Genomic DNA, 12,062 nt, shown 5'->3' on the forward strand with positions numbered 1-12,062 from the left:
TTAAATTAAATTAAAATAGAATCTGAAAAAGAATTCAAAATAACCTTCTTTAAAAAAAAAAACCTAAAATTCTTAGAACAGCAATGTTCATCGCAGAAGGGTAAGGAGTATTCTCACTTGAGCCTCTTATGAAGATCTTAAGAACTGAACATATTCATATGTAAGACCTTACCAGGAGAAAACCACAGGGAAAAGGAACACAAAGCAGGAATAGCAACATAGCAAACTGTCTTATCCCAAGTGGCCACCAGCCCATTAACTGGCAAACCTCCAGGGTTTCAGGCAAGCCTTTTTTCAGTCCTATCTGGAAATGTCAGGGCCTGAACCTAGGACCTTTTCCATGCAAAGCTCTGTCATTAAGGGGAGAGAGACACACATTTGCAGTTGTTCTGCTTTAAGTGCATCTCCACCCCCATTTTCTGGGACACAAGGACATTAGGCAAACTCTGCCCTCTTTTACTCCAAAATCTTGGAAGTTGCAACTTCCAGTGTGGTTTATCTTGATGTCAGATTCACACTGATTGGCCATCAACTGCATTGCCATTCCAAGTGTGTCCAATGGAAACACTTTGCTGGAGGCTCAGGCAGACACAGTGTTTGCCCAAGCTTTGCTTTGGGTGGTCCTAATCAGCAGTGGGAAGGGTGATGTGTCCAGCTATGGGCAGAGATGTTTCAAAACACAGCCAGAGAAAACGGTATGACTGCTTATTTATTTATTTATTTATTTATTTATTTATTTATTTATTTATTTATTTATTTATATCCCACCCTTTCTCCCAGTAGGAGCCCAGGGCTGCAAACAAAAGCACTAAAAGCATTTTAACACATCATAAAAACAGATACAACAACAAAAGCAACTAGTGTGTCTACAGCCTTAAAAGCAGCCTTTTGGCAGTTACAGCCTTTTGGCAGAGTATTGTCCTTTCAACCCTGTATTGCCGCATATAGTGAATATGATACTAAACAAAAGCACTAGGGGTCACCCTTTCACACTTAGTGACTAATGTCTATCTTTATTTCAAGCTGCTTTTTCTTCAGTAGCAGAAGAATTAATAACTCCTGATTTAGTTGTTTTTTAAGACACACAAAGGCCCAGGGACATATCTAAAGTTAGCCTGCCTTTTCCATATATTTTTTCTTCTAAACTGTTGCTAATATGAAGAATGAATTTAGGAACATAGGAAGCTACTCCATATTGAGTCAGATCGTCGGTTCCCATGTAGTTCAGTATTGTCTCAACCGACCAGCGGTAGCTCTACAGGGTTCTAGATGGGGCTGTCTCCCAGCCCTATGTGGAGATGCCAGTGACTGAACCTGGGACCTTCTGCACGCACGGCAGATGCTCTTCCGCTGAGCTACACTCCTTCCCCAATTTGATTGAAATACAATTTGAAATAATTTTGACTCTTGTTGCGTAGGAGGTCAAGAATTGCCCAGCACCATGATATGTACATGTAGGCTCCCTGTTGCTGTTCTGCCAGCTGACTATCTGGCCCTTGGTTATCCACAAGAGATATGGAAGAGCAAGCTGGAAGAAAAGATAGAGGGGTGACATCAGAAACAAAGCAACCCATGTTCTCATGCTATCCCCTTTTTGGGCAAGGTGCTTGAGAAGATGGTGGTGGCCCTTCTTTATTATTTATTTATTATTTATTAAATGTATATCCCACCCTTCCTCCCAGTACGAGCCCAGGGCAGCAAACAAAAACACTAAAAATACTCTAAAACATCTTAAAAACAGATTTAAAATATATTAAAACATCTTTAAAAACATATTAAAACAAAACATCTTTAAACACTTAGTTTTAAACGCTTTAAAAAATCTTTTAAAAAATTCCAACAGACATAGACTGGGATAAAGGGCTGGTTCACATGGTGAGTTACTGTGATATTGGTGCTACTTGCATCCCTGTTTAATTCACAGGGTTCACATGATGTTGCAGGCAAGGCGAAGGTATGCTGCTGCTTAACCTTTTAAATCTGTATTAAACCAATCCACTGAAAATGCAAAAAGTGAAGGAAAACCGTCTCTGCTTCGCTGCATTCTGGCATGTAAGTGCTTTGCTCTGATGTTTTTTGCTGGGGGAGGGGAAGCGGATCATCACTTTCAGATACTCTCCTTCCTCCGCCCACTAAACTATCCTGGAATTCCATTTTGTTTCCATCAGTTAAACAAGCAACTTCCAACTGACTGCTCCTGAACTGCTGCAACCCTCCTTTCTTTCACCCCTTTCTCCCACAGTAAACTGCCTTCCTTCATGCCTGTTCTTTCTCTTTTTTTAAACTTCAGCAGCAATGTGACAGGAGACACAGTGTCTTTCTCTATCTGACACACACAAAACCTGTCTCTGACTAGCTAATTTTAAAAAACAAAAAGAAGAAAGGCTTTTACTAGGAATAGGAGGGGGGGGTCTAGTCAGTGTCATGTTAATTTCACACCCAGCCGCTCTCCCAGTTTTGGCCTTGAAGCCCAAACAGTCATGGGGATTGCAAATTGTTTTTTCAAGGCAAGGGGGGAAATTTACTCTGAAAAAAAGGAACCTTGGAGAAATGGGGGCAGATGACCCCACTTCTTTTCAACTGCCAAACTTCTGGAAGTGATTGCGGGCAGGGGGTAGTTGAAATACTGCGCAGGTGAAGAATTTTTGCACATGCCCAGTAACTGAGCAATCAGAGGGAGTACACATGTAAAATTAGAGGGTGGGGCCAAAAGGAAACAGCAATACTAAACCTTTCGAGAGGAACTCCGACTAGTGTGAATGGAAAACAGAGAACTGGAAGGTAGGATGTGTGAACCTTGCAAATCTATTGTGATGGCAAAGGCTGCGTCCTTAAAACAAAGTTCACCTCCCGTGTGAATCAGCCCAAGGTCTCTACTTAAAAGGTTTGCTGAAAGAGGAAGATCTTCAGTAGGCACCGAAAAGATAACACAGATGGTGCCTATCTAATACTTAAGGGGAGGGAATTCCAAAGGGTAGGTGCCACAACACCAAAGGTCCTCTTCCGGTGTTGTGCGGAACAGACTCCTGATAAGATAGTATCTGCAGGAGGCCGTCACCTGCAGAACTTTGAACTTAGTCCGGTAGCTAATGGGCAGCTCTTGCAATTCTTTTAGCAGTGGGGTGACATGTTGGTGATACCTGCCCCAAATGAGCAGTCATGCCACAACATTTTCCACCAGCTGCAGCTTCCCCACCAACTTTAAGGGAAGCCCCACATAGAGCACATTACAGTAATCCAGCCTGCAGGTAAAAGGCACTCCTTGCCACCGAGGTCATATTGTTGCAAAAATGCTGTTCGTTTCCCTGGTAGGCTTACTCTGCTTTACCACCAAGAATGAGAAGTCAGTAGTCAGTCGAGGGTTCAACTCATATTTATTATCCTGCAGAACAGAGACACACTCACCGCTTATGAGTAAAGTGAGCTGCCTGCCATATTCCTGAACAGGCCTTGTTTTATACCTTATCTCAATGATGCTATATGACAATGAAAAGTTACAAGCAAGCAGTTTAGTAAAACGAAACTTAAAGATATGTCATCACCTTTTGGGTATCTGCCAATTACATCTGCATAGACAAGATACATCAGAATTCCCAGCTAGTTTCTTGTTCTTATCTCAGTACATTGCTGCAGTTCTAGTACACATTGTAATCAGACCTAGTACATTGTAATCAGTCCCTTGAAGCTTCTCTGACCTTTGATATGGCTATCTATATTTTGGTTTAGCTTTGCACATCTTAATTATAATTGACATGTTATATACATTCTAAGTATAATGCAATCTGGATTTTCTCAACAATATGGGCCTCTAGCGACAAAGATGAATCCAGGAGCACCCCCAGACCATGAACCTCCTCTTTTACAGGGAGTACAACCCCATCCAAAGCAAGCAATTGACCAATTATCCAAACTCGGGAACCATCAACCCACAGCGCCACCATCTTGCTAGGATTCAGGCTCAGTTTATTGGCCCTCATCCAGCCCACCACTGAGTCCAGGCATTGGTCCAGAGCTTGCACGGCTTCTACTGATTCAGAAGTTACACAGGAATAGAGCTGGGTATCATCATTGTACTGCTGACATCTCGCCCCCAATCTCCTGATGATTGCTCCCAAGGGCTTTATATAGATGTTAAACAGCATTGGGTCAAGCTGGTACCGTGCGGCACCCCATAGCACACCTGCTGAAAGACAATCACCCAATGCTATTCTCTGAAAATGACCCTAGAGATAGGATCAGAATCACTGTAAAACAGTGTCACCATCTCACCAAGTTGACCCAGAAGGCTACTATGACCAACTATATCAAAAGCCACTGAGATATCAAGTAAGAATAACAGGGCCGTACTCCCCTTGTCCTTCTCCCGATAAGGTCATCCATCAGGGCGACCAAGGCTGATTCAGTCCCATAACCAGGCCTGAACCCAGACTGGAATGGGTCAGGATAATCTGTTTCGTCCAAGAGTACTTGCAATTGCTGCTCCACAACCCTTGCAATCACCTTCCCTAAAAAGGAGATATTTGTCACAAACCAATGGGTCCAGGGTGAGCTTTTTAAGGAGTGGTTGGATCACTGCCTCTTTCAGGGTGACTGGGACCACACCCTCCTGCAACAATGCGTTGACCACACCCTGGATCCATTTGGTCAAACCCCCTCGGCAAGCTTTAATAAGCCAAGAAGGGCAAGGGTTGAGAGGACACGTTGTTGGCTGCATCATCCCAACCACCTTGTCCAGATCATCAGGCTACATCAACTGAAGTTGTTTCCAAGAATTTGCAGCAGACGTTGCACTGGACACCTCACTGTGGACTACAGTAGATGTGGACAGGAAATCAAGATTGCTACAGAGGTGAGCAATTGTAACCCCAAAGTGCCTTGCAAACAATTCACAGTGGGCCTCTGAAGGGTCTAAAACCCCATTTCCTGGAGTTGATGTCAGCACACCCCTGACAATATGAAAAGCTCCACTGGATGGCTACTTGAGGATGCGATGGTGGTAGAGAAGGGGGCCTTCTTCACCGCTCTCACCGCCACAGTGGGCATGTTTATGTTTTACTCATGCCCGGTCAGCCTCACAGCATGTCTTTAGCCACTTGCGCTCTAGCCATCGTTCAGCCTGTTTCATTGCCCTTAATTCACTGGTGTACTAAGGTATACTTGGAAAAAACTGATTACTTGGTTCCATTCTGGTCTGGCTTCAGATCTGGCCATGAGAATGAAACTGCCTTGGCCATGCTGGCTGATGATGTTTGATGGGAGAAAAATGGAAGGAATGTGACCCCGCTTGTTCTCCTTGATCTCTTGGCAGTTTTTGATACTGTTGACCACTGCATCTGGAGCATCTCAGGTTAGTGTGGGCTTTGTGCTTCAGTGGTTCTGCTCCTACCTTAACAGCCATTTCCAGAAAGTAGTTATGGGAGGCCATTGTTCAGCACCATGGGAGTTGTCCTGTGGTGTTCTGTATAGTTCCATCTTGTCCCACATGCTATTTAACATCTATATGAAGCTGCTGTAAGCTATCACCAGGAGATTTAGAGTGATGAGTCATCAATATTATTAGTATTAGCATTATTAAATTTATTACCACACTTTACCAGTAGGTCCCAGGGTGGATCACAACAATATAAAATACATTATTAAAACAGTTTAAAACAAATTACATTCACAACTACAGAAGGTCTTAAAAATATACATCTCAAGTGTCAAAAGCCAGAGTGAAGGGGTACGTCTTCAGCATATGATGAAAGCTGTATAGTGAAAACTGTCTCCTTCCCTACAGACCTTCCCAGGTTTTGAGATCAGGAGAAGAGGCCCTTTTGGCAGTTCTGGTGCCCTGAGAAGCTTGGAGGACGGTGGCCCAGGAGAGGGCATTCTCTCTGGCAGCCCCTAAGTTGTGGAACTCTCCACAGAAGTTAGTCTGGCACCTTCACTATACAGTTTTTAGAAACCACCCTACTTTTGTGGTTATAATTTGTTTTCAGTGGTTTTTAATGTTGTATTTGTAAATTGTTGTAACCCTCCATGAGACCTTAGGGTGAATGGTGGCTAATAAATAAATGGTGGTGGTGGTGGTGGTGGTGATGATGATGACAGGAAATGGAAAGAGAATGAAGCAGTGTACGGCCAATGCCATCTTCCACACCCTTTTCTTACCATCTTCTGAACTGTGATGGAAACTTTCTCCCACTTTAGTATTACATCATCACCAGATACCTCCATCTCCTTTGGGTGCCTGTGGGCACTGACTTCAGTAGCTTAACAACTCCACAGATTTCTCTACTTTTTTCCTGGGTACTGTTCCCCAAAACATCACTTTGGTCAGAGCATCCCAGATTCCAACTACTGGGTTTTCCTTAGGTCCTTGTGTGTTGAAATATTTTTTTCCCTCCACAGTCCTGAAACAAGCAGTCTACCATGCTACAAAATTGGTGGAGAAAGTGCAAGATGACAAAAATAAATTTACACACAGAGAAAACAAGAAATAACAAAGGAATAATAACAGGGGAAAGAGATGACTGAAAACAGTTTAGAAAGGTTGGCTGGATTCTAATAGTGCAGTCAAATGGAGTGACACACCTGGAGTAACTAGGCAGTTTCTCTGTTGGAGGCTGCCACTATGGTGAAACACGATAAAGGACACCAACAACCCAAGAATATTTAGAGCATTCTTAAAGCTCAGGCCAACCCAGAGACAGGCTGGTGCCTATTGGGATGGGTGGGATGGAAGGCAGAGAGGCCAATGGTAGGTGGAGCCAGAGACAATGACAGGCAGGAATAACTAATTTTAGTTCTGTATCCATCCACCTCTTCCTCCCTGCTTGTTCTACAAGAACAACATTAAAACTTAGGAGGAGGAAGCTGACAGATGGTGCCACCCAGAGCATGGAAAAGTTACTTTTTTGAACTAGAACTCCCATCTGCCCAATCCAGTGGCCATGCTGGCTGGGGCTGATGGGAGTTGTAGTTCAAAAAAGTAACTTTTCCAAGCTCTGGTGCCACCCCTTGGACTGGATGTAAGGCAGGCAGACAGGTAGGCAGGGGCAGACTGACGATGGTGGGGCTGTGCCCCATTAGACCTAATGGACTAGCCTCTACTGCCCAGGAATAGTGACTTGGCAATCCCACATATAGGACTTAGCAAGAGATTTGTCCAAACTAGTTCCATCAGGAAAATAGGAGAGAGTATGGTCTGAAGATATATGAGGCCATCACTGTGCTGAAGCTAAGCAAGTCTGGATTTCGTCAGTGCATGGATGGGTGACCACTTTGGGTTCTGTAATGGAAGGCAGGCAGGATATAAATCTAAGAAAATCAATAAACTAGCATAGCATCAGAGTTTCCAAGAGCAGGAAACTGCAGTTAGGAGCAAGGGGTAGCTCATATCAATGGAATCAGTTCAGCCTAAGAAGTACAAACCTGATCAAGCCTACAATTTAATCCAGATTAACTAACACCATACTACTAACATTCTGTTTATAGCTTTTATACTTCCGTTTCTTTGGAAAACTCTGAACTGTTGCTACTGCTTTCTTTTGAAAAGAACTAACAGCTGACAGAATGTACTCTTACCAAGTAGGGCTAGTTCAACCATTATTTATTGATTTATTTTTTAAAAAAAACCAAAGCAGCGGAATGAGACAGCCATTTAAGGCAGCAGATGCTGTGTTGGACGTAGAGGTGTTGGAAAGCAAAAGCTATGTGCTGCTCAGCTCTCTGTGTGTCCCCTAAGCTAGCCTGTTGCCCTCAAGTGCAGTGAGAGATGCTTTCCTGTCTCCATATCTGGTTGGCCTCTATACACAGAACTGGAGGGGCACACCATTGTGTCCTTCACCTCCTGAAGCAAGATGTCTTGGAGCAGCCCGAGGCTATCTGGATACCAAGCACAATAGGATGCAGCTAAAAGGGAAGACGAGCAGAACAACATCGCTCTTGCTGGAGGAATATCTCTACAATTACTGGGACTGTGATGCCCCTTCCTCTGCTTTCCGCTAGCATGGCAGTGCATAAGGCAACCAGGGTCTCCTGCAGCAGTCTCTGCATTTCATGACATTTTGCAATGTTGGTGCTCATAGAAATACATTTGTTTTACCCACCGTACAGTGTGGTGTTAGAGATGGATGTATTTATCATCTCTTAGTTTCTCATTTCTATTCACCACAAGTTCTAGTCACATTTCTGTACTAGTTTGCTTTTTTAAAAAATTCCTCAGAAAAATTCATCAGTATTTTAGCACTCATTTCTCCTAATATACACATTTTTTGTTTGGAACTTTGCCTGATATAGACATTTTTGGCATGCTTTCCCCTGTAATCTTTTGCATTTTTGTATGTTATTTTCACAAATACATTCATCTTGTATGTTATTCTCAAGAATAGTTGCATTTTTTGCACTTCTCCCAATATACCCATGTTTGTACACATTCTTTGGTTGGAGAACTGCAGCACAAAATTTGGGGAAGTATACATTTGGAAGGTAAAGTTTGTGCATTGTTTCGGGAAGGGCAAATTAGGTAGGCTCACATTAACATGCAAACCGAACTGAGTGTCTCCATGTGTGTGTGTGTGTGTGTGTGTGTGTGTGCATGTGCTTGCACATCTATGACTGTGTAGGCAGATGTGTGCGTTTGTTATCTCAATATAACTTGTAGGCTAAACTGCTCCTGATCAGTCTTATTGTAATTTTAAAATACAGCTTAGCACTGCATGGAGGAGAAAGTTGCTTGGCATATCGAAGCTGGTGAGAGAGTAATAGCAAGGGAAGAGGGAAAGAATTCAGCCTCATGGTATGAAAAATATTGTGTATACATTAGCTGGTACCAATCTGCCATAACTATTTGCATTCTTTATGGGAAATGAAGATAGAGGGGAGGAAATTCCCTGGTCACCAGCAGCTCCCTTCTATTCCAATCTGATTATTTTTTTAAATGGACCTCCCAAGGAAGGATGCGTTGTTTTAAAACAAGCCACCCACACTAGGCACTTTTGGCAAATGCTCTGAATATTATGCAGGCAGCTGCTTTACATTTGACATTCCCTGCCACCAAGGGCTTCAGCATGTGAAGTGGTTGCAGGATATGGCTCAATCCATTCCTTCCTCATTATCCCAATCCCATCTCCAGCCCAAGACCAAACCTCAGACCAGGGTGGGGAACCTGTGGCCCTCCAGATGTTACTGAACTACAACTCCCATCATACCTGGCCATTAGCCATGCTTGCTGGAGCTGGTGGAAGTTGTAGTTCAGCAAAGGGCCAAAGGTTCCCCACCCGTCTTACACAAATAGCAATAGCAGGACCAGAATCCACACTCTATAACCTAAGCAGATACACATACACCATAGCAGTTTGTATGGGTAGGGAAGGAGAAGCAGGCCTTCCTTAGGCCCAGAGAGAAAGCAAAAGCACAGAATAATTAATCTTGCAAATTTGGGATGGAAGTTTTACAAGCCACAAAATCTCTGCTTGCAATCATTATAGTATGCTAGCGGATGTTCACGTTTTGAACATGGTATGCATATGTATAAGTTCTCCAGTGCTAGATGTATAACTTCCACTGTTAGAGGCAGTGCTTGCAACATAAGACCTTTAAAAATGTTTAAAATCCAAAAGCAGCTTTGGGAGCAGCTGGTGATCAAAAGTGGAGGAGTACAAAAGGAGGAGGTGCTTAGCTATTTCCTTTCAACTGTTTTTCTCCTCCAAATTGATTCCTGCTGTTGCTTTTCTACCCATGGGATTGTGAACATTCTAAACACAAAGGGATGTGCACCCAACACAAGATCCAGTTCAGTCTCCAATATACTTCACAATATACGTCCAATATACTTCAGACGGGTTCGGAGGCACAAAGCCCCCTGGACCTATTTGCCTGATTTGGCTTGGGCCCTGGATCCATTTTGTCCCCACTCAACCACTCTTCACTATCAGGAAATTAAACAGAGGTTATATTTTTCCCTTTTTGACAGAAGTGGATGAAATTTTCAGGGATACTAACCCATCCAGAGTGACTAAAGCCTGATCAAATAGGCCCAACCTGGGGCTTTTGCGCTAGACACCTTTTTCAAAAAGAACCATCTATAACTTTTAAAAATGTTGACCAGTTTTGGATGAAATTAGCAGGCAAACTCACCCTTTCTGGGGGCATGAATCCTGCCAAACATCAGAGGGATGTTTCACATGCTGGACCTTTCCTGCAAGGCAGCTCTTGCAGTTCTGGGATGGATGAAAAACGTATCCCTTAAAAATCTCCCTTAGTGTTTTCTGGGTAATTAGACTGAAAATTGCATACATGGGAGAGGTGCCCCATCTAAGAAACATGACAAATTGCAGAAAAAAATAGGTTCTGGGGCTTTTGTCTGAGGTATATTTAAAGTTGATTTTGGGGTGGGAAGAAGTAAAAGGGATTCACTATAATTATTTCGTCTGATAATAAGCTAGACCAGTTTGTCATGAAGGAGCTCCCTCTGTCCCCATTCTGGCATCTTCCTTAAGCTTAGAGATACAAGTTTCACTCTTGTAAAGCTGTTTCCTTCCCCAAAGCTTCGGAACTGGAGAATGCTGGTCAAATTGTTAGCTCTGATTACAGGCTAGATCTGCCAGTCACAATGGAGCTCTATCTTGACACCCTCTTCTTCCCAATATGGTGTTTGTCCTTGCTTCCTTCAGCATTCCACTTTGGCATGATGGTGTTACGGTAAGCTTAAAAAGACCGTTTTGCTTTCAGCATACACTTCCCTGCAGCGTTATTTTGATATCTGAATCAATGAGGTGACACAAGTGCTTAAGGGCTCCCTGCTTCAACTTGTAGTGCTGCCTTGTAGTGATCCTGCTTTACATCTGACAAACCCAAAATACCTTCGAAGGATTCTGCTTCTCCTCAAGATGCTTTAGGATTCTCTGATGCAGCCAGTTCTGTAGCTGACAGGCATGGGAGAATCCTTGAAGCATTGTTCAGATTTCATAGTACCATCCCTGAGCCCTGGCTGATGGGACAGAGGAAAAGGTATACAATATCTTCCGGGCCATGTTAATGGCGGCCACCATCAATATTTTCCTACAATGCTCTTATTGCTACAGGGCATTGTGGGAAATTTAAACTGCAGTTCCCACTGTGGGGCTACCATTTAAATTTCTCAAAATGTCCTGGAACAATGCTATTTTGTGGGCATTTGGGGAAAATCAAAGTGATGCTGGCTGCTAGAAAATAATTTAAAAGGAGGCCCAGGGATATATGCTTGCCTCTTGGCTAAAGACCCTACTGGGGCAGTGAAGTCCTGGCAGCTGCCTGGTGACTCCAAGTAGTGACATCAGACCTGATGGTTGTCCACTGTTTGAGGAACTAATTAAGAAAGTATATGCATACTATTTTGTGTGTAAGATTGAAGCCTCATGTATCTAAACTGGGAAGCTCTCACTAAGCAATCTGAGCAAAGCTGCATGGCATGCTGAATGAAGCCATGTGTGTCAGAACGTTTGCAGTTGCTGTTGGTTAAGAATCATTTGCAAACTCATATCAGATTTTCTACAAGACTGTCCTCATCTGTTGAACAGAAGTGACCTGTTCTCTGGTAGCCTCCTTGCAAGAGGCAGTCTTCCACTAGAATGTAGTACCACTACCAACATGTTTCCTTTCCTAGAAGATATGCTGCTCTTCCCATATATTCCTCAAGTCGTGACAGGACGGAAGCAACAGGGGGAAAAGCATTAGATTTGAACAGATGGTGCCAGGTGACCGATGGCTACATTCCATGTGTGTGTGTGGGGATAACATATACCTATGTGTGTGGTATTCCCCCCCCATTTCATACTTAAACTGAATAAGCTCTTAAAGAAATAATCTAGTGTAGATAAATTCCACTGTTCAAAATTGGTGTTCGACTGTTAAAGTTACCTGCATTTTGCAATACCTTAAAACACAGGCTGTGTATAGTCTGATTTTTAATAGATATCAAAACATTCCACCGTATCATCATGAATGCTGGGAAAAAAAGGAAGTTGCCTTATACTGAGTCAGACCATTGTCCATCTAGCCCAGTGTTATCTACACTGACTGGCAGCAGCTCTCCAGGG

Source organism: Rhineura floridana, chromosome 4 (genome assembly GCF_030035675.1).
Source record: "Rhineura floridana isolate rRhiFlo1 chromosome 4, rRhiFlo1.hap2, whole genome shotgun sequence".
Taxonomy (NCBI): Eukaryota; Metazoa; Chordata; class Lepidosauria; order Squamata; family Rhineuridae; genus Rhineura; species Rhineura floridana.